Source organism: Ovis aries, chromosome 15 (assembly GCF_016772045.2).
Source record: "Ovis aries strain OAR_USU_Benz2616 breed Rambouillet chromosome 15, ARS-UI_Ramb_v3.0, whole genome shotgun sequence".
In the NCBI taxonomy this organism is placed as follows: Eukaryota; Metazoa; Chordata; class Mammalia; order Artiodactyla; family Bovidae; genus Ovis; species Ovis aries.
In genome coordinates this window covers 74,026,752-74,044,689 of record NC_056068.1, presented here as the reverse complement: position 1 = coordinate 74,044,689, position 17,938 = coordinate 74,026,752, and the positions used below count along the sequence as shown (strand labels likewise).

Here is a 17,938-nt window from a genome sequence, read left to right as displayed (position 1 = left end):
CCTAGTGTGATTAGATTGACTAGTTTTCTGTGAGTATGATTTCAGTGTGTCTGCCCTCTGATGCCCTCTTGCAACACCTACCATCTTACTTGGGTTTCTCTTACCTTGGGCATGGAGTAGGCAACCCCAGTTAACTGGGATAGTGGTTTTTGTTTGTTTTTTTTTTCGTGGCTGGACATTTTTGAACTCCAGAAGAATTAGAGTTACATTTAGACAGGCTTATGGGAATCAAAACCATAGTATTTTATTTTTCTGTTATTTGCTTACTACTTGTAATGGAGGAGAAGGGGACGACAGAGGATGAGATGGCTGGATGGCATCACTAACTCGATGGACGTGAGTCTGAGTGAACTCTGGGAGTTGGTGATGGACAGGGAGGCCTGGTGTGCTGTGATTCATGGGGTCGCAAAGAGTCAGACACGACTGAGCGACTGGACTGAACTGAACTAGACTGGACTGGACTGAAATGCTAAGATAAGGAAGGCCTGGGACTTCCCTTGTGGTCCAGTGGCTGAGACTATGTCTTCCAATGCAGAAGGTATGGGTTCAGTCCCTGCTCCAGGAGCTAATATTCCTACATGCCTCATGGCCAAAATACAACAACAACAAAAAAAACCCCAAACATAAAATACAGAAGCAATATTGTAACAAATTCAGTAAAGACTTAAGAAAAGATCCACACCAATAAAATCTTTGAAAGAAAACAATTTGGCCCATTAAAGTGAGAGTCTAATCATTCCAATTTAAAAATGTAATTGAATAATTAACTTTGATGTGTGAATTTAGGTTGAAATCTTACTAAGCTTAAGCTTAGAAATAAGAGTATTTAAGAGAATTGTAGGTTCCCCACACATACACATTTAATTGACTAGCTGTAAATGAATTAATTAGTTGAGTACCTAGGGAGATTTTGCTAAAAACAGACAAATGAATTAAAAAAGAAATCTAACAGATGACTGTAAGAACTCAAAATTTTGAGATAAAGCATACATTCAGAAAAGTCCCTAGATCATAAAGTGAGCCTCAATCAAGTTAAGAAATCTAGCTTTGCTAGAACCCCAGAAGGTCCCCAACCCACCATCCCATATCTCCTTCAGTCACTACCCCCTCCAAGGGAAGCTACTCGCACCAAGTACCCCATTTATAAATACAGTATGAATTGTTTGAGACATGTCTAATTAATTACTTCCATTTATAAACAGGACCAAATATCATTCGAAGACTTCTTAGAAGCGGTCACTAAAATCTGCTCAGTATAAACAAAGCAAGGTTTGTAAGCAGATTTAAAAGCTTAAGACAGAACTGGGGTTAAGAACTTGTCAGTTTAATAAATTGAGCCATAGTTATTTAAACTCAAAGTAAACTTCTCAGGATCTTTTTTGGGCACAACAGCCACTTGTGAAATCGCCACAAAAATTAAATGAACATTCATCAAGCCTGGTTCAGAGTCACGGGCTGAAGGCTTAAAGGAATCTTCTTTAAATTGCATACTGTGCCTCTGTGCCTGCCTTAGGGGAAGGGCACATCCCCTATTCCCAAGGCTTGCTTCCAAAGCCACATCTTTGTAGCCCTCACTCTCCTTTAAATAGCATTTAAGTTGCCTGTAATTTACTTCAAATTGCTTCAGATAGACATTGGGACATATCTTTTAGGCTACTTTTAATCTACACTCAAGGATAGTCAGCTGAAGCAAATAGGAGTACAAGCTCCCAGGGTGAGTGGTTAGTATTTGAAAGACCAGGAGTCCACGATTCACAGGGGCAAATATTACACAAGCATTTCAGTTATCTTTATCACCAGTCAGCACTAGGGGCTTGCTCATTTGCGTAATAGGCATAGAATGACTTTTCATTGGTGAATGCAGTGTGTAAGCAGTGTGTTAATTGGTTGGGGATACGATCCAGGCACTGTCACTCTTATAGAACAAGGTCTTAGAATCCAGTGGATCCTACAGTCTACAGGATGTGCTCTGAAAGTGAAGTGAAGTCGCTCAGTCATGTCTGATTCTTTGCGACCCCATGGACTGTAGCCCACCAGGCTCCTCTGTTCATGGGATTTTCCAGGCAAGAGTACTGGAGTGGGTTGCCATTTCCTAATCTTCCCGGCCGAGGGATCAAACCCAGGTCTCCTGCATTGCAGGCAGACACTTTTACCATCTGAGCCATCAGGGATGTGCTCTAGGTTCAGAATTTCCATCTGCTCTTGTGCATGACCTGTCCCTAGAATCTCAGCTGAATTCAGCACTAATACTATCACATCTGCCTAGGGTAGATCTTTCATTCAAGAAAGATCTAGCAGGACGAGAGCTAAGACTTTACAGAGTTCTAAAGCAGAAGTTTTGGGGCCCACTTGGTAATATATAATTATGCCTGCTAATAAATGAGTGCCTGCGTGCCAAATTTGGTGTGAGGCTTGCTTTCATTGTAACTGACTGCCTGGTAACCAGGTTGTGGAGGAGAAGAAAATGAGCCCTCCCCTCCCTCCACCTGTCAAAAACTAATGATGTTTACTGCAGGGAGTCCAATATTTGTGGATGACCCAACTGGTTTAGTAGAGAAGCCTGGCTGTGGGGCTTGGGTGGAAGGGTGGGGGTTGGGACCCCACGGAGCAGGTTAGGGGACTGTCTTTGGGTGAGGTTGTTCCTGGCCTTTCCACTCCCTGGCTGCTCCAGCTCTGGGTAGGGGTATCTGGGCCTCACCTCCCTCAGACTCTGTGAAAGCCTGCCCAGCAAGTCTTGGCCTCCCCTCTTACCAATCCCACGCCAGGACATGGAAGTTCGGGGTTGGGGTGGGTTTACTCAGACTGGAGCCTGGGGTTCAGGGGTGGGATGCTTTTTCCGCTCTGACACTTGACGGCTAGGTGCCTGCTATGATGACATCGTGCAGCCTTGAAGGGTCCGTGACCTCTCTTGGAAGTGCTCCTTGGAGGTTGTCTGGAAATGGTTCTCTGGAAAAGGAGACCGAAGGTACTTAGCAGATGCCTCCCTGCCCCACTTCACTTCTTTCTTCCTTCCTTCTCCCTCCCTCCGTGTCTTTCTTTCATCCTGAGAGTGGCACTCTCTAAGCCCAAGTTCGGCACAAGTCAATCAAGCATACGTTTCGAAACTCAGTTCTCTGGGACCCACGTTCAGCCTTAAAGGACACGGATGACTTTTTCCCCCACTTCCTGTTTCCTTCTCAGCTTCTCCCAACAGCAGAGAAGCTCAAACTGGGGCCCTGATTGTTTAAACTCTCAAGGTCACTCCAGGCAATCCCCTGACCACTCCAACAGTAAACACCACCCCCTCCCCCGCCCACCCCCCCCGCCCCACCACCACTCCTACCAAAACCTCCAGGCACACAGGGCTCAAGCAGCTTCCAGAACACTCCAGCCTTTCCCGGGGTACCCCTGCCCCCAGGGCTGCCTCCACTCTGACACCATAGGTGTCCTAAAGGTGTCACCCCAGCTGAGCCCTGGTCCCCAGCGGACCGGGAGGCAGTATATTGTCTTCACATCGTCCACCGCTCCCCTTGTCCTCCCAGCTGGCCAATCAAGGTCACAGCCCTAGCCGTGGCTACCTGGAGGAAAATGAGCGGGCACCCCCTCACCCCGTCTGTCATCCAACTCCCATTCTCTTCTCCCACCCAAGGTCCCAGCCACAGCTCACAGGATATGGGGAAGGGTGGGAAGGGAGAAAGAGAACCTGAAGCAGGTGATGTTTGGGGAACAATTTTTAAAGGTAATGTGTAAATATGCCCATTGTTAGGGTCCTTGTGGGAAAACACAGAAGGGAATGGTGTCAGATGGCCCTGGTGTCAAATGTCTCTGTCGACAACTCTACCTGAGCCAAACAGGGAAGGGGTTAAAAGACAGTTTATTTTGTACTCAAGGCCCTTCCAGCAGAAAAAGCAGGCTCCCCTCTCACCCCACCTGTCGTGTTTCCCATCTCCGCTCCCAGCCATGCTTTCCTCTGTCGGGGACCCTGGCTCTGCCTCTGGGAGGTGACACTGGGCGGCCCCTGCCTTCTTGTGCGTGCAGCCTGGTGTAGAGACAGCCCATCCTGGCAGGCAGTTTCCAACAGCAGAAGTCGCTTTGCCCACAACATCCACACCGTCTGGAGTCTGACTAGGAACTGGGCCGTGTTAACCCATCCAGATGGGGATCAGTGTTCTGCACTTTGACATCCGTTCACGTCAGGCACTATAAGAACTCCTTAACCCAAAACCTTTTTTTTTTTTTTAGAATCCTGGATCTTGAAAAGAACATGGCCAGGACAGCTAATGGCAGCTGGCTCAGAAGGCTGACAGCCTCAGCTTAGAAAGACCTGGGTCTGAAGCTGATCCCTTGAACTCACTAGCTGGGCAACTTTGGGCGAGTCGTGTAACCTCTCTGAGCCTCCATTTCCTCATCTGAAACATGGGGATTTGCAGAGCTGTGCCCTGGCTTAGCATCAATTTCTTGGTCAATTTCTGATCTCTTCCTCCGGCTGCCTGGGTGTAGAGGGGTAGAGAGGCCCCAGGGCTCATGGTGAGTCAGCCCGGCTGGCTGGCTCTGAGGCATGGGCCGCAGGGTGGAGCACAGCTGAGGGTGGACTCTGCCAGCCACGCTTCAGGCTGTGTTTCCACAGCTGGAGAGGCCCCAGTCCCAGAGTGCAAAGAGGTCTCCAAGTCTACACCCCACAGTGGGGAGCAGCCCAACCCAGGGAGCCTTGGGGTGGAAGTGGGGGTAGGGGTGAGCATTGCCGTTGAGCCTGCCACCCTCCTGAACCAGCTGTCATTAGTTGTTCTGGCCCATAATTGGGCTGAATCCACCCTTTGGGACCGTGATTATCTGTGATTAGCCTCTTCGTGCCTGGGAATTGCTGATCCTACACTATCCGCTCCTCTGCCTCCCCAGCCCTTCTGGAGGGCTTTGCCAGAAACAATCAGACAAGAGCCTCTTGCTCAGAGAGACCCGTGCAGCTAGCTCCTTGCTGCACTTTGCTATGCCCGTGCCAGTCTCACACCAGGAAATAGACTCTACTGAATTGCTCTGTTTCTGAGTAGTGGGTGCCAGCTTCCTTCCTCTTCAGCTAGCGGGGGACGCAGGCTTATAAAAAAATAAAATCCAGCCCAGGGCAGCGTGGCCTGATGGTGTAGGGTGCAGAGTGTAGCTAGATGAACCCAGGATCCCACACCTGCTCTCCCACTTATGAGCTCTTTGGGCCAGTTAGGAAACCCTCTGGGACTTTTCTCACCTGTTCAGTGGGGGTGCCTGCCTCTTGAGGCTGCAGCGAGGATTGTGTAGACTGACAGGGCAGTTATTCAGCTGGCCAGCTAGGCACAGCGTGCTTTTCAGTGAGCACCTGTAATGTGTAGGGCATGTACCTGCAGGTACGGGTGAGTGGGACAAAGACCTCAGGCTCAGAACGGTGCATCCTGGGCAGAGAGAACAGACGGGCACGTTAATGAGTCAGTTTCAGGTTTGAACGGTAACCCCAGGGCCCAGCAGGTGTCGCAGCAGATGTGAGTGGGAGGTGCTGTCCTGGTAGCAGAGGCAGGTAAGTGTTCTTAGAGGCGGCAGCCTTTGATGGGACCTAAGGCACGAGCAGAGTCCAGCCAGGCAATGGAGGGGCGGCCCAGACAGAGTCCTGAGAGGTGAACCAATTTTGCTCCCCTGAGGTCAGAGGGGCCCTGGACTGTCTGTGTCCTGGCAGAGGGGGCAGGCGACCTCGGATGGGACCTTGCTGGCCCCCGTGGGACATGTGGATTTCATTCTGATCACAGTGCAGTGGGATGTGGTTGCTCTGGAGGGCTTTCTGCAGGCGTGTCCGATCCGTGTTCGGCTTTATAAGTAGTACTGTGGTGGTGTTTGGGGGGTGAATTCCAGGGGCGCTGGGTGGAGGCAGGGAAGCCAGCTGGAGGGCTGCTGCAGCAATACGGGCCTGAGAGGGTGGGAGCTTAAGCCATGGTGTCCAGTGCGACTGGCAAGGAAAGGTAGGCTTTGAGATTTATTCAGCCAGCAGGACTAGCCTTGTGATTGGATGTTGACACGGAGAAAAAGAGAGAGCTTCTGTTTTAACTTGAGAGCTGGATGGGTGGTGCCATCTTCCACAAAGATGGAAAAGGCCTGGGGGCTGGTAGAGGGTTTTGAGAGAGCTAAGAGTGAGATGCCCATTAGACGTCGATGCAGAGATGCCGAATCCACAGCTTGAGGCATCAGATGAGAAGTCAGGGACGGGGAGGCATGTGCTGAGTTGCCTGTGTATAGGAGGCGTGGAAAGACATGCCCAGGTCGAGGTCATCATGGCAGTGAGTGCAGAGGGCTGGACCCAGGGGGCTGGGATGTCCCACAGCCCACTTTCAGGCGAGGATGGGGAGACTACAGAGCAGCGAAGGCTGAGAAGGAGCGGTAGGAGAGCCAGAGAAGGGCCAGGTGAAGGCGGGGCCGGGGAAGGTGGCGGAGGAGGTCAAGCTGACCAATGTGAAGGGGAGAGGACATGCTGGCATGCAGCCGCTGCACCAGAAATAACAGCTGTCCTTATCATTGATAGCAACCAGTGATTTAATCAGGTTTCTTCCACTGAATTTTGGGGAACACAGGAGAAAGCAGTCTATCAGTGCAGTCAAGGAAGGCTTCTTGAAGGAGGTGGCATTTAACCTAGATTTTGAGGAATGAGTAGACATTTGTCAAAAAAAGGAAGCAATTTCTTTCCTTCCTCCCTCCATCCCTTCCTCTCTACCTTCCTTCCTTCCTTTTTTCCTACCTTCCTCCAACAAGTACTCCTGAGACCCACTGGGTATAGTAGAGGCCCTGTTTCAGGTTCTGGGGAAACGTCCATGAAGGAATGCGGTTTCCTGGCATCTTGAAGGGTGCGTCTTAGTAGAGGCCAGACAATAAGCAAATGAACGTGTTGTGTCTGGTAGTGAAAGATCCTCACCGGGAAAGTATAGCTGGTGAAAGTGCAAGAGAGCCAGGAAGGGGCTGTATGGACGGGAAAGGCCTCTCTGAGTGGCTGACACTTGAGCAAAGACCTGCATAAAGTGAGGGAGATCAGCCTGTGGTGGTCTTGGGAAAGTATGTTCCAGGCAGAGGGAACAGCGTGGCTTGGGAATGTGTGTGCTGCGAAGGAAGAGGGGAGAAAGTGCATGGTCAGAGAGTCATGGGGCTCTGGCAGGCCAACAAAGGGTGTGCAGTTACTCTTAATGCTGGGAGCCACAGAAGGGCTGCAGGCATCCATGAAGGAGAGCGCAGCTGAGAGTGCTTGCCTGTGTGCTGGAGCTGGGCGGTGGGAACAGGTCTTTTAAACCTTGCTCCTCTGACCAAAGCTGGTGCTTTCTCAGTGAGAGCCAAGGCTCATAAAGCTCTGAACCCTGGAAGGCTTCGGGTGCCCGGGGAGGGAGCTGGCACTGCCCAGGTCCAAGTGCAGCTGGGCCCAATGCCAATGCCCCCGCTGCCTCCCTGCCCTTCCTCCCCCCTGCTGAGCCATCTTCTGTGGTTTCCCACCTGCAGCGTCTGAAAGCAAGATACTTGATACTTGCCCTTGACCTGGGCTGCCCAGGCTTTGCTCAGAGCATCTGCTGATTTGCTGGCTGAGGAGCTTGGAGGTTGGAAACGTTAGAATGATACTCGAACCTCAGTTCTGGAAAACCACCTAGGCCAACCACTCACCTGATGCTTTATCCCCTCTTCAGCATCTCTGCTAGCATACCTGCAGAGATGGAGAACTCACCACCTTTCAGGGCAGCACATCCCCTAGTCTTTTTATAGTGAATTTTGCCTCCCACTAACTCACACAGAGAACAGTCTAAGCCTTCCCAGCCTTTCAGAGATGCAGAGCGCTCAGCACCTGCTCGGCCTCAGGCTCCCACCATGGAACCCACTAGCAGGTGACTTCACTTCTGCTTCTGGCCACTGTGCCGAAGAGAGCTCCTGACTCCAGAGGAAACATCTGACCGCCACCCCCTCTTCTGAGATCTCGGGGCGCCCATCAACGTCTCTGTTCTGAGCCTCTCTCCCCAGCTCCTCTGAGAGGGCTGAGGACCACTGGACAGAGCTTGGCGACCTCTGAACCCACTGCCTCTGTGGCTGACCTGGGCAACATGTGTCCACTTTGAGCATCAGCCACTCCTCATCGTCCCCTTCTGCTTCCTCTCTGCACAGCCTTCCTGGAGACTGCAGGACAGTGCTTTCTCAGGAAGCTGCAGGAGTAAGCGTTATTGAGGAGTCAGCCTCAGGGCGGTCTGGGGCCCTGGGGAAGAGAAGGACCAGAGAGTATTTTCTATCACCCTCTTCTCTGCCTGTGGTGGGTGCTTCCCAGGAATTGAGAGCTCACTTTTATGGAGCGGTGATCTTTTCTCAGGCACTGTGCTAAGCAAGGCTGCCAAGCACAACTGTGGAATTGTGCACGGCTCCACTCCCTGCGTTTGCGCAGTGCCCAACTTGAACGCCCATACGTGGTGGTCCTAGAAGCACTTTGCCCACTCTTTGTTCCTCACAATAGCGCTAATGAGAGCAGTGTTATTAGGATTCTATCCTATAGATGAGCCAGGTCAGAAATGTGTGGTAAATCCAATGTCAAAACAGGGAGGTAGTGACCAGGTTGGGATTAAAACCCTCAACTCCAAAGTCAAGGGCTTCACTGATGTGCTCTCATCGCAAGGAGTCACATAGCAGAGTGTTCATGGGTACAGACTATTGAACTGACCTTGCTGCAGAGCCTTGCTTCATCATTCCCACCTGCTCTGTCTGACTTTGGGAAAGTTAGTCTGAACTTCTGTCTCCTTTTCTATAAAAGGGAGAAGTGAGCTCCACAGAGCCATCAACCAGTCTCAAAAATACAGTACAAACCAGAGCTGTTGGCACAGCCCAGGACCTTGTAAGAGGGAAATAAATTGGAGAAGGCAATGGCACCCTACTCCAGTACTCTTGCCTGGAAAATCCCATGGAAGGAGGGAAATGAATGGTGGCCTAAAAAAAAATCATACTGTCCAGGGGTCCATGGCAGGGCTGGGGGATACCCAGGAGTGGCACCAGACTCCTCCTACCCACCAGCCTGGGGGATCAAAGCAGCCAGCCTGGCTCTACCCTCTGCAGCTCTGCTCGACTTCCCAGGTCCACCCTCACCAGTGGTCATGAGTGGGTTTATTTTGGAAGTGGCTGGTTTCAGGCCAGCAGCAGGGCACTGCAATCTTCTGTGCAGCAAGTGGCCTCTTGCACAGCGAGATCAAGCCTCTTCCAAGGAAAGATGTTATCATCAGCTTTGTTTAGCACCTGCATTGTGAGAAGAGAAGAGCTCAATCTGCTCCTTGAGGGGCTTGGAAGCTGAGGATACAGTGATGGGTAGCAGGCTGCTGGTTGAGGCTTTTCTGTCACTTTGGAATTGCCGCTCAAGGGATGAGGCTGAAAACAATGGGTGCTGTGTGGTCCCACATTCAGAAGAGCGAGCTATAGGCTGACTGAGAGCAAGCTAGACTGCCCCCCTAATGTGCCTACCCAAATATATGGACCCCACAAAGCGTTGGGATTTGGGGAGAACTCAGAAATGAATCACCAGCCAATGGGGGACATGATATGCTGTTTCCATCTCTTTCCACGTGTGGTCCTTCCAGGAAACCTAGTGAGATGGGTCCAGGTGGACATCACAGAAAACAGGGGTGCCTGGAAAAGGCTGTTAGCATCTTGACCCCCTCTGGGTGTCTGTGGTGCCTATTCCACTCTGGGGAAGGCCAGGAGCCAACAGCTGGAGAAATAACAGGGACAGAGAGGTGTCGTCAGGGGATGGCAGGTGAGGACTGCATTCTGGCCCATAACCTGGTGTGGCAAGGATGCAGATGTTTGGGGTGAGCCCTTGGCGTGAGCCATCCTGCTGAACTGTCTGCAAAAGGGCTGATCCCCAGTGAAAGGGTCCCTGAAGCAAGAGGTACCCCAGAGGAGAGGTGAATGGGGTGTCTTGCTTCCCCACCAACCCCTCAGGAAAATGGGAAGAGGAAAGAGCTGACCTTGCTATCTCCCTACACACCTCCTCCTGGGGCAGGCCAAGGAGAACTGTTCTTGGGCCAAGCCCAAGTTGGACTGTTCTTTAGGAAGACATTGAAGTTCAGACCTGTATCACTCTGGATTGGGTCTTTTTCTTCAAAAAAAAAATTTTTTTTTGTATTGGAGGGGCCAATTAATAATGCTGTGATAGTTTCAGGTGGACAGCAAATGGACTCAGCCATAAATATACATGAATCCATTTTCCCCCACACTCCCCTCCCATCCAGGCTGCCATAAAACATTAAGCAGGGTTCCTGGAAGATGTCTCATACCTTCACAAAGTGCCTGGGAGCCTATGAGAGCTGCCCGGATGCCATGAAAACATCAGATGGAGAGTGGGCAGAGCAGGGCTGGGGCAGGGATGGGAGGAAAATGAAATGAGGTCCTTGCTTCACGTACTCGGTTCCGACGCTTCCATCGAGGAAGCTGTGTTTGACTTTTTTTGGTCTGTCTTCTTTAAAAGAGGCCACATGTAAATATATATGAGTTTGTATGTGTGTGAGAGAGACAGAGAACTCGGACCCTAATTCTCCCCGAGGGAATTATAGCCGCTCCGTCCCTTCGTCACCCCCTGCCCCCACCCCACCACATGGGTCATGGAACAGGACTGTGGAAGAAGCTGATTGAGCAAATGTAGGATCCGGTATGATGGGCTGGAGGCCAAATCTGAAAAACGCAGGTGAAAAAAGGAAGAGGGAGGTCGGTTGAGTGCTTCACAACATAGATTTGGGGCTCATGCTCTGCCACCAGCAGGCCGTGTGGCCTTGGCAAGTCACTTAACCTCCTGGGTTACCTGGAGGCCTGCTTTGCAAAAATGTGGGAAAAAAAAGCTTATTCTCTAGAAAAATCACTGTAAGGGTTATAAAATTATCTATGAAAGCCTTTAGCTCAGTGCCCAAACAAGAAAACACAAAGGAGACAAAAATGAAGTAGTGATGAAAGCAGTTTATAAAAGTATATATTTAAGAAAAGCCACGCCCACTCTCACAGCCCCTTCTTGGTATATATTCCTCTCGTGCATTTGAAGTCAGGTCGTTCTAAATTTAACTTACAAGCTCCTTTTCAGGAATAACAGAAATAGCGAGCGCGGATTAAACTCTGGTGGAGTGCCAGATGCTGTTTAAAGTGTCCCATTTGTATGAACTCAACAGCCATTGCTGAATGTGAGGGCTACGTGGGTGGCAGAGGTTTCACTCTCCAAGCTGGACCCCTGGCTACCGCCTCATCTGGACCCAAATGCTCCAAGGGTCATAGGGAATGCTGGTGAGCTTGCCAGGTGCCAGGGATATGGGTGCCTGAGCGGCAATGAGGGTGTGCAAGCATGTGGGCACCAACACAGAGGCCACCACCGTGACAGCAAAGGCGTTTATTACGGCTCCAGGCCCTCTTCCCAGAGCACTGAATTATCCATTGCTCAGGGACCCTGGGTCCTCTGTCTAATGTGGTCAGACCCTAAGGTGACCTCTGTTATTGCCCTGTCTCCTGGCATCCACAGCTTCGTGTGATTCCCCTCTCCCTGGGTGCAGGCAGGACTTACGACTTGCTTCTCACCAACAGAACACGGCAAAGGTGATTGGATGTTGTGTGTGTGTGTGTGTGGGTGTGTGTGTGCTCAGTCACTCAGTTGTGTCCAACTCTTTGCGACCCCATGGACTGTACCCCGCCAGGCTCCTCTGTCCGTGGAATTTCCCAGGCAAGAATGCTGGACTGGGTTACCATTTCCCCTTTCCAGGGACTCTCCCTGACCCAGGGATTGAATCTGAGTCTCCTGTGTCTCCTGCATTGGCAGGTGGACTCTTTATCACTGAGCCACCCGGAAGCTCGATCGGATGTTACTCCTGTGATTATATCTTACTGTACGAAACTCTCTTAGCTGGTTGAAGACAGTCAGGAAGAGACTCTTGTTGGCTTTTCAGAAGCAATCTGCCAAGTCGTGAGAGGGCTTAAGGAAAGGGCGATATGGCAGAAAATGCTGGTTGGGCTCTAGAGACTGAAGTGGCACCCGGCGGGTAGCCAGTGAGGAAGCGGCACTCTCAGCCTTGGAGCTCCAAAAGAGGTGAACTCCGCCAGCAGATGGAATGAGCGTGAAGCAGGTCCTTCCCCAGCTGAGCCTCTGATGAGACTGCAGCGCCGGCCGACAGCTGGATTGCAGCTAAGCTGTGTCTAGACTTCTGAGCTATAGAAACTGTGAGATAAGAAGTGTGTGTGTCGAGTCTCTCTTTTGGTGGTAACTTGTCATGCAGCAATAGAACATACGGTCTGTGTAAGTTCCACTTTTGGTGAAGTGGGGAAGACTAAGAAACTTGGCTTCTTTCTTTTATGACACCTGCCCACTGGTCTCACAGGACACAATGAGGTGATTTGGATAAACAGCTGTAAATTGTTCTAATATCCTGCAGAAAAGCACTAATACAGAATGTAGTGATTATATCATCAAAGCCTTTTAAATTCATCCAAAGAGCAATTCTAATGAATTGTATGACTAGCGATTTGGGGGAGGTTTGCAAAAATAAAGTAAATGGTAAATGCTAGAAATTAGGAAGGCTTCTATTAGAGGTGCACAGTTCTTATGATGGGCAATTATGGAGGCAGAACAGGATCTGCAAAGCAGCCCTTCCTGGGTCTAACAGCAGGCAAAGAAGAATGAGGTTAATAATCCTTAATGAGGAAGACAGCTGACATTGGTGTCTCAAAGAGTAATTGTTATCCCTACGGACAGTGGTGCCTCTTTGCTAATCTTGCCTACTGGGGCCAAAAGTTCAGATGGTGTACCTTTTGAAGGTGGCACAGCATGGGGTAGCCATTCTTATTGCTTGTGGGGAAACCACATCATTAGGCTGGGGTTTTTTCCACTTCACCTCAGAGCTCTGGGTGTGAGCAGAATTTAAATATAATCAGTAGAGTGTGGTAGTTAAAAGGTCTTGGGCTTTGGAATCAGGTCTGACAGAATTCAAATCTCATGTGTATCTGTAACACTGTATCAGTTAGCTCTTGCTGCATAACAAACAAGCAGACTTTTAATAACTTAAAGCAACAAACATTTAGTTAGCTCACAAGTCTTCAGATTGCTTGGGAAGTGATACTGTTCTGGACTCAGCTTGGCTGATTTTTGATGGGCTTGCTCATGAACCTGCCATCAGTGGTTCAGCAGAGGTATCACTGTTCTTGAATGGCTTCTACCCCTCATGGTCTATCAGCCTCCAATAGGCTAGCTGGGGCTTATCAACAAGGCAGCTGGCAGAGCTCAAGGGAAAAAGCAGAAGCTTGCAAAGCCCCTTGAGGACTAGTTTTAGACTATACATGATTTCCTTTCTATTGCATTACATTGGTTAAAGCAAGTCATAAAGATAACTCAGATTCAAGGGCTGGAGAAATCAACTTCATATTTTGATGAGAGGAGCTTCAAAATCGCATACATGTGGTGTAGATACAGGGCGCCTACTAGTTGGGGTCCTCAATGCTTTTCCCCAAGGCAGCACTATTCCAAAAGCAGCAAAAATGAGCATGCCTCTGCTTGAGTCATGTTTGTTAAAGTCCCATTGGCTAAAGCAAGGTGCATGGCCAACCAGATCATGGAGTGTAGAAATAAACTCCACTTCTCAATGGGAGGGAAAAAATTTGTGATCATTTTTGCCATTCTAAGGGTTATTTGGGAAAACCTCAACCATCACTAAATAAATGGATCCCCAGATGAGACAAATTGGCAGAACCTTGATAAGTGCTAAACCTGGGAAGGCAGCAGTCAACAAGCTGATGAACATGGAGTCCAGCATTATCCTAGGCGTCTCTGGACTCCGTGTCTTCACCCCACCACTTGAGTCTTCTCCAGCTCCTGCGCAGGCAAGGCTCCTGCCCTCTGTCCCACAATTTAGGTCAACACCATGCAGTAGAAATCAAGTACGAACCATGTTGTCGTTGCTGAGTTGCTCAGTCATGTCTGACTCTTTGCGACCCCATGGACTGCAGCACGCAAGGCCTCCCTGTCCTTCACTATCTCCCGGAGTTGGCCCAAGTTTGTGTCCATTGAGTCAGTGATGCCATCCAACTGTCTCATCCTCTGCCACCCTCTTCTCCTTTTGCCTTCAGTCTTTCCCAGCATCAGGCTCTTTTCCAGTGAGTTGGCTGTTGGCATCAGATGGCCAAAGTATCGGAGCTTCAGCTTCTGCATGTATGAACCATGTATGTTGTTTTAAATTTTTTAGTGGTTGTGTTAAAAAAAAAGTAAAAGGAGACAGGTGAAATTCATTTTTAAAATAGATTCAATTTAACATATCTAAAATATTGCCATTTTAGCAAGTAATCAATGTAAAAGTGATTATGAGATATCTTTTTTCACCTGCTAAGGCTTCAAAGTCAGGTATATTTCTTCCCCTTACAGCCCACCTTGATTTGGACCAGTCACATCTGAAGGGCTCAATGGCCACATGTGGTGTGTGGCTACTGAATTGGACAGTGCAGTGTTTGAGGGTCCTGCTCTGGCTCTGCTCCACTTGTGTCCCTCTCATGGAGTGAGGAGTCCAGGGGACCAAAAGCACATGCCCCCTTGGAGCTCATACCCCCTGTTTCTAGATCAGACTCCAGGTACACAGGACCCCAGAGTACCCTGAACATCAGCCCTCAGCTGATGCTTCTAGGGCTTCTTCTGCAGGTGTGCCCTCCAGGTAGATGTTCTGGTGCTTACCCTTTGGCTCGAGTGGCCACAGGATGACTGTGGCTGGAGGGATGCCTTGGCCGTTGCTTGGACGTTCCTGGGTATGAATCCCTTGCTGTGGGGGATGGAGGCGGAGGTGGGAAGATAACAGGCTGGGAGGCCTTGATGCAGGCCCCCAGAGGTCAGCGGCTGTCACTGCCTGGAGGGAGGGACAGGAAGACAGGAGTCCCCTCTTCTTCCTCCTTCTCCCTTCACACCTAATTCAGTGGGCAAGTCTTATTGATTCCACCCTCAAATACAATTGTTGCTCATTATTCACAGTAACTGTATCCTGTGAAGTGAAGTGAAGTGAAAGTCGCTCAGTTGTGTCCAACTGTTTGCAACACCATGGACTATACAGTCCATGGCATTCTCCAGGCCAGAATACTGGGGTGGGTAGCCTTTCCCTTCTCCAGGGGATCTTCCCAACCCAGGGATCGAACCCAGGTCTCCCATATGGCAGGTGGATTCTTTACCAGCTGAGCCACCAGGGAAGCCCAGCTAGGTTGTGTTCTATAAAGGTGGGCAAGTGATGGATGAGGGAATATGGGGCCATTGCTCCTAGGAGAAATATAGGGTTAGGTTCCTGTGAGTCTCTGGCTGCAACATTTTCACCAACTTCTCATACATAGCCTTGTTTTATGTGTGTTTCTCTTGAAAGACTTCCCGTTTAATATACACTGCTTCATTAACACTGAACTCAAGGCCAACAGCACGATGTCTGAACAAAGCTTATCTAGCACAAATATTTTCTCCATAAAGCACATTACAGCCTTCTTGTGCTTAGGAACAGTAGACAGCACTTCCGCACTATAATTGGAGATGGCTTTAAAGAGCAAAATCACCCAAAAAAGCACAAATGTGAAAAAAAAAAAAATGCAGTGCTAAATAGCCTGCATAAAAGACGGTTGCTTATAGTAAGAGCTGAAATGGAGAGGCAGACCATTGTTCTGGTCGACCTCTGCGGGGAACAAGCACGTGGGCAACTCAAGCGTTCTGCTGCCTGTGCGTGTCCGAGGACGACCACGACAACATCAGGAGTATTGATTTGAAGTTATAAATAAAATTTTAGCAGGAAGGTGAATTCGCAAGTACAGAGCCTGGGAACAGTGAGGACCGGCCATATATCCTCACTCTGCCTGGGCGACTGCGTCTCTCTCCCAGAGGAAGCCGGGGCCTCCTGGCCTGTCTTCCTGTGTCTACGATTAACCTAACACCTCCATTACACACTTTCCACTTAGCTGCCAGAGTCATCTTTCTGAAGATGTCCTTGTGCTCGCTTTCTGTTGTAGCCACGTGTTCCGGAAAACAAACTCACCCAGAAGGACAATGCGGAGAGTGGAGTGCACTTGATCACACTGGCGGGCCCACAGCAGAGTCTCCTCTTAGCCAAGGACCCCGACCAGTTTTTGTGAAAACTTTATATACCCTAAGTGTACGTGCCCAAACCCACCTCCCAAATTCCCTGAAACTAGTCTGAACAAAGGAAAAGATAGATACAATCAAAGCTAACCCGTGATTCATATGCCTTAAGCCTAGGTAGCTAACAGTGGACGATTATCAATAGGCCTGTGGTCATACCCCAATAAACATAATAGAACGTATGATCATATCTGGTTACACAGGTAGTTAGGGTATCCTTTCAGGCGATGGAGAGTCTAGGTGTGAGCCCTGGGGCTCTTCCTTCTGGGGGCCTGGTTTTCCAGTTGGTATGTCGTTTCCATAGATACTGGGCGTAGAGCTCAAAGTCCACAGTCTGGCCCAAGATGGAGTCCGGCTCTCAAGACGGAGCCTGTTCTGTGTTTTCTCCTTCATTTCCTGTTCACTCAGGACTGAGTCGGAACGCCTCACTGTGGCCTGTGAGGAGTCCTCAGGTGTAGTCTATCTCCATCCATATTGGTCCCCTAGTTCCTCCAACTCTCCGACCTTTCCCCGGAAGGTCACTGCACTTGCATCTTCTCCTTCAGGCCCCAGTTTAAAAGTCTGCCTCCTGGGAGAGGCCACCCCTGACCACCTTGCTATTATAAGGATACCACCCCTCCATCGGTCCTCCAGCAGGGCCTGTGAGTATCCTTCCTAGTGATCAAAGTTTGCAAGGCAACAGTAACTTATTGCGTTACTTGGTAGATGCTGCCTTTAATGCATCCACTGTGGTCTCTTCCAAGGCCAGAATGGTTTTATTCATCATGGACCATGAGGTCTGGGACAGTGACACATGGTACTAGCTCACTGAGTAGGCATGTGAGCCCCACAGCCGAGTGGCCTGCTAGACTTAACTCCCCCAACTCACTGGAAAGAAAAGTCTGGGTGAACGGTGCAGGTAGAGGGCCAGAGTTCACCCTTGTCCACGTGGCTGCCTGTGTCTCCTCCAGGCCCTGGGAGGCAAGTTTCTGATCAAGAACACTTGACATCCGATATCCAAGGCCTTTGCAGCTGTGGGCTCTCGTGGCCTCGCCTGAGAAGCCGACCTCTCCCTGAGGGAAAACCCACATTCCTAAATTTGGAAACCACAGGGTTTTGTGATCTCAAATAGAACATCCTTTAGAGTTTCACAAATCTCAGCATCTCACGGCCTCCACCCAAGAAACCAATCATGCTCTTGTCTTCCCAAACCATATTTTTATAATTATGACGCAGCAGGATCTCATGGTCCACCCAAGGGTCTGACCACATTTCTAGGACCCAGATTTGAGTAAACAACAGATCCTCATGTTTCTGAGGCCACAGATCCTCAACGGCCCCGCCTGTGAAGACAGCCTCCTTGTTTTCCTGAGCCGCCCTTTGGATAAACACCACAGGATGGATGGACCCCATGGGGCAGCATAAAGAGATGTTTTTGGCCTTATGCACAATTTGAGATAAAAACACAAAGGAAAATAGAATATCCCCATGGCATAGGCTCTGTGCCAGGAAGACTTGGCCTGTGCTTGGCCAAATATGCAGAAATGAAAACCATCTCAGTGTCAGGACAGGGGATGTTTCATTCTCTCCTTCCTAAATTTTCGGCAATACTGCTGCTTTTATGATAAAAGAGACCAAAAGGGGAAATGCTTTGTCCTCCCCATGGGGTGATGAGGATAATTTATCAGAGTTTAACAGCGGAGTTACCCCTCTGCCTCCAGGCTTCCTGACCTTTGGGAAAATCACTAAGATTTATCATTATCACCAAAATTGATGCCCTGGGTCTGTATGTGGTACATGTTTGTTCTGCGCAGTAAATGGATGAGGGTGTCCGGGTGAGGCAGCGCATCT

The 17,938-nt window shown here is 49.6% G+C and overlaps 1 long non-coding RNA gene across 1 annotated transcript in view; it reads left to right on the top strand.

Annotated features, from left to right (window-relative positions):
* The first annotated feature begins 5,519 nt into the window (after nt 1-5,519).
* The window catches only part of LOC114118304 (uncharacterized), a 30,712-nt gene continuing 18,293 nt past the window's right edge, over nt 5,520-17,938 (top strand). Inside the window, exon 1 of the long non-coding RNA XR_009596552.1 lies at nt 5,520-5,615. This is a non-coding gene — a long non-coding RNA (uncharacterized LOC114118304). The remainder of the gene's footprint in view (nt 5,616-17,938) is intronic.